Source organism: Pieris napi, chromosome 14 (genome assembly GCF_905475465.1).
Source record: "Pieris napi chromosome 14, ilPieNapi1.2, whole genome shotgun sequence".
NCBI classification, from domain to species: domain Eukaryota; kingdom Metazoa; phylum Arthropoda; class Insecta; order Lepidoptera; family Pieridae; genus Pieris; species Pieris napi.
The window spans coordinates 1,996,526-2,001,747 of NC_062247.1; the positions used below are offsets into that span (position 1 = coordinate 1,996,526).

A 5,222-nucleotide genomic window follows, 5' to 3' on the forward strand; every position below is an offset into this window, starting at 1 on the left:
GCCTAACTTTCGGGTAAGCTCATTTAAAAAACCATCACGGTTGAGCCCTTGTTTGAACGAGGGAGATAAACGTGACGTCACTAACGATGACGTCATCAAATTAAACTGAATTTACGATTCGACGGATCTTGAAATATTTGTGCTTCCAAATAAAATTTTTGTTTTAGTTAGCATAGGAAATAGCTATATTGGGAGACAATAGAAAGCTTTCCTAACTTACCTACAAATCTTATGTGATGTGAGCACGACCTTGATCAGAAGATGCTGCGGCATGTGGTGGTGGCGGTTGAGGAAAAATTTTTTTTTAAATAGTTTTTTTTTTAAATTTTTTTGCTAGTGGAAGGCCCACAAGGCAAACGATACAGAGGCAGACCCTACGCTCGATGGGATGATGATATCAAAATTCGCAGGTCCTCAATGGATCCAAATAGCTCGGGATAGAGAATGATGGCAAACCTTGGAGGAGGCCTTTACCGGAGAAGGTTCCTGATACTAACTGTAAAAGATTGGGGGCCTCATAGCCTAGCGGTCTTATTAAGTGGCAGCTAGGTGAGGAATACCGGGTTCGATTCCCGGTTCGAGGGCAAGTTTTAATTTAATTTAAATTTGTTCTCGGCCTTTGGGAGGCTTGTGCGGTACCAGGCGAGTGCTTAAACCGTACATGGAGGACACGGTCGAATTTCTAGACAAGCACGAATTATAAAAAATCCTATACTCGACGCTGGCTAATGCAAAAATCGTGCCAGAGCCATTAAAAAAAAAACTGTAAAAGATATTCACTAACACATGAGTTAATTAGATATTTTGTATTAGGAAATAAGAAAGGCTAAAAATAAAATAAAATAAATTATAATTTTTTTTAATTAACAATTATCTTACGACTGACTTATTACCATGCTACGGTTTTGTAATGTTCCTTCCTATACTAAGAAAAATAAAGAATTAAATTGTAATTTAAAGAAAAAACTTTTTAACCGGATTAAAGTTATGTATTATTATAAATTTACAATTATTTAACATAATTTTAAATTTATCCGACGTTTCGTGTGCTTTACAGCGTGTGTGGTCACGGTGAAATTGTAATTATTTTATTTATTGGTCAGCATAATTATTTATATTGGTTACTACTTGTAAAAAGTACACCTTTATATTTATACCATTATAATAATAAAGTAGATTTTAAAAAATCTTAGATAAAGAGAAATAAAGCATTGACAAAAAGGTTTTAAAAGTTTTACGCGATATTCTATTAAGTATTTTTATTATTGCTCATAATTATTCTACCAGACAAAAAATAGCATTAAAATTCAGATGCCTGATGAAAACATAGAATCTTAGTAGGTCACTTGTCTATGTTGGCTAAGATATAGGTTAGTATATATTATGTAGAATGACTCGTACGTGATGCAATGAATCATTTTATCGCTCCTTACCATAAAATGACCATAAAGCACGTTATTACGCCCATGGGAATGCATATCTTGAACCGTAATTGTCTATTAAATGGAAATCTAATATTTTATTCCAGCTAAGGCTGTGATAAACTTGATTTGAAAGATAGATGTCCTTTCATTTAACAACTTTTTTGAAGTTATACTTCTTTAGGCGCGTTATGAAAAATTGATGAGAGTGTAATTTTACGATGCGCGCGCACCGTTACACAAAATTAAGAGAATGAAGTTGCCCACGGAAGATGCTACGGCATTGGACATAATTTAAAAACAACACTCAAATAATAATAGAATTTATGTTACACTTAATGTAAGAGAATAATTATAAATATTTATTTATTTATTTTTTCAAATGTAAACTGAACTTTATTGACTATAATGACTCCTTTTCCAGTCTTTGATTATTTAATTGTAATTCATTATTTGCATGCAATCTAAAACTATTTTAAATAATGCCAAAGAAGTATAACTTCTTACGCGCGTACATAAGTACACGCACCCTTTTTTTATGATAGTGTAAAAATGTCGTATGTAACAAATATTTCAGCTGATCATCATTGGATGTCGAGGCAGAATACGAAATTCCACCCGTATCACCTCTACGTCCGTCATTCCACAACTGAGGGTTTTTTACTGCAGTATTTGCCGCGCACCACTATGTGAAACCAGCTGCCTACTTCGTGTTTCCGAACCAATTCGACTTTGGGTCCTTCAAAAAAAGAGCGTACCAATTCTAAAAAGGCCGGCAACGCACTCGCGAGCCCTCATAGTGAATGTCTATGGGCGGCGGTATCACTTAACATCAAGTGAGCCTCCTGCCTGTTTGCCCCCTGTTCTATAGAAAACCGTTTATCCCTTATAAAAAAAATTGTCAACAATTTACGACACTTGTTTTACCACATATACATATACCACATATACATATACTACTTACGGCATAGGTACGCCTGCATTATAATTGAAGGTTATACGAAAAATATCTTCAACAACACTATAAAGAAATGAAGTATATTTAAAACAATAAAATTGTATTGCTTTCATGCGCTTCTGTGGGCGTTTAAAATTGCCGGTTAATGTTGGATATTGCATTGCTGGGCCTTTGTGATGTCATACTGCAGATATATATTATTGAAGATAATATTATATCACTGTGATGTTTTTTGAAATTCGCTCTTTCTCTATCTAAACGTATAGTAGATACTTAAATACAAATATAGATCCCTAAATCTAAATCTAAAATTCGAACACAAATAAGTCAAATATTATTTAAAAAATGATTGTTTATTCCATATAAACAACCATTTTTTTATACATAAATATAGTATAAAAGCACCAAGAAACCAGATAAATTGTATCTTTCATTAGACATTTAAAAACAAAAGCCTTCAATTATTCCAAGTAGAATAACATTATTATTGCTTATACTTTTAAATGAACAAACGTAAAATATAGAGGTGGGCTAACTAAATGGTATCAAATAGCAAGTCAGCCATAGACCATCCTGTGTCATACAAATATGTGACATTATTTAAAAAATACAGCGTAACAACCCTTGCTCTTGGCAGCAGACTTCTGTATCTATTTATTTCTAAACGAACAACATTCTGTGTCTGAAAGACGCGGTCTTTTTGGGTCTAAGGCAAGCCGGTTTCCTCACGATGTTTTCCATCACAATATGAGCGAGTCTTGCGCGGATAGTCCATTGGTACACAGCCGGGGTTCGAACCTACGATCTCCCGGCTGAGAGTCGCACGCTCAAGGTGCTAGGCCAACTATTTGGAACCCAAATAATAAATTAATAATAATAAAATAATTTTGCCAATAAAAGGGGCACACATATTGATAGATGATTGAAATATACATGTCTTTAACCCTAGAAAGATAATCATATTTTGTAATACGGAAAAGATAATCATGCGTAAAATTTACGCAAGAATTTGAATTAGTTGTAGGTCTAGGTTTAATAGTTTATTTTAATGAATTGTATATTATTATATATACACATATATTAGAATAATTAATACTGCAGATAATTTTTTAAACTCCTTTTATTTTTACTTAAAAAAAAAGAAAACTTTAAACGTGGTCCGCTACTTCACTGTCGGTGTCCTCACACGGAAGCTCGTCATCACTTTGCATAAGAGCGGCCAGGATTTCGTGTTCGTTGAAATTGATACTCCCCATTGTGATATATATTTGCCTCAATATCTTTAGAAATGAAATTATAATATTAGTTATGATATAAAGTATTAAAACAGTACTAAAACTGTCATATAAGCCAAAATCATAAAAGTCACGATAAAGATAATCATGCGTAATTTTGACTCACGCGGTCGTTATATTTCAAAATCGGTGGCACTTACCTTATTGACACTTACGTCACGCGACAGCTCCCAACGACGAATGAGATGTCCTAAACGCACAGCTATGGATTCGCGCTAATTAGAAAAAGAGAGCAATTATTCGAAAACGCATGCGTAAATTTTACGCAGACTATCTTTCCAGTGTTAAGTGTAATAATAACTGAAAGGCTTTTATTATTAATTATTTAATAAAATAATGTATTTAAATGTTAAATGATTGTGTCCATAATATGTCTTGTTTTTGAATAAAATTCTATAGAGAATTCTTTTAAATCCACAATTTTTCTGAACAACATTTTTGTATGATAATGCCTCATAAACATTCATAAGAGTATCAAAGTATTAGAATTTTAAATGAAGAACCGGAAATCAAGCGAAAATAATCGCATTAAAACTTTCGGAAATTTTGTTTAGTATTTGGATTAGTACGGAGCATTATTGAACTTAAAACAACTTTGTTCGGGATTATAATGGATTTTGTGTTTATACGGTCATGCCTTTCTGATATAAGGATATTTACCTAAAAGTTAGTCTCTGACCTCATTTGTTACATGTTGAATAAAATTCATGATATTTAATCAGATCTTTGTTTTAGTAACCTAACTAACTTCCTTACTCCTCCACAACTGCCCTGCGATTCTGTAACTCACTTTTCGAACTCACACAGCGGTTTTCGCATCGGCGGTCGCTCTCAAATCAGTTGTGAAGCAGTTATTTTATGATTTGGCATTCTGAAAAGGCGGGAGCTTGTAGTTTTGTGAGCGACCGCCGATACGAAAACCGCTGTGTGAGTTGGAAAAGTGAGTTACAGAATCGCAGGGCAGAGCATTTTTAAGTCAGTACTATTTCGACTTTCCTGGAAAACGAATAGAAGTGGTGGCGACTCTAAGTAAGTCTTGACTGTGTATCAATAGTATCTCTATTTTTTTAAAGGTAAGGAGAGAAAGCCAATATGGAATAAGATTAAACTCAAAAGCCCATGACAGAGGCTTTGCCAATTGCCTAAAAACCATTTAGAAAACGGAAACGGAAGGCCAAGATTAAAAAGTATAAAGCACATAATTTTCAACAGGTATGTATATTTTTTGGCTTTGAAGTAAAGAAACGAAAATCTAACTATTGTATTTAATATATAACAACTGCTGGATAGAGTAGTGTTGGTCTAGCGGCTACAGCATGCGAGTCTCATCCCTGAGGTCGTAGGTTCGATCCCCGGCTGTGCGTCGATGGACTTTCTTTAGATGGCGCATTTAACATTAGCTCGAACGGTGTAGGAAAACATCGTGAGGAAACCGGCTTGCTTTAGACCCAAAAAGTCAACGCACCTACACAGGAGGCTGATCACATACTTGCCTATAAGACAAATGACCATGAAACAGATTGAGAAATCTGAGGCCCAGACCTAAAA

General features: G+C 34.2%; 1 long non-coding RNA gene across 1 annotated transcript; it reads right to left on the reverse strand.

The window, feature by feature from the left end:
* Positions 1 to 3,481: 3,481 nt before the first annotated feature.
* LOC125056255 lies at positions 3,482 to 3,944 on the reverse strand. Its single transcript, XR_007118032.1, has 2 exons — positions 3,815 to 3,944; positions 3,482 to 3,659 (listed from the first exon to the last, which is right to left on the reverse strand). It is a non-coding gene; the product is annotated as an uncharacterized LOC125056255 (long non-coding RNA).
* Between the last annotated feature and the right edge of the window lie 1,278 nt (positions 3,945 to 5,222).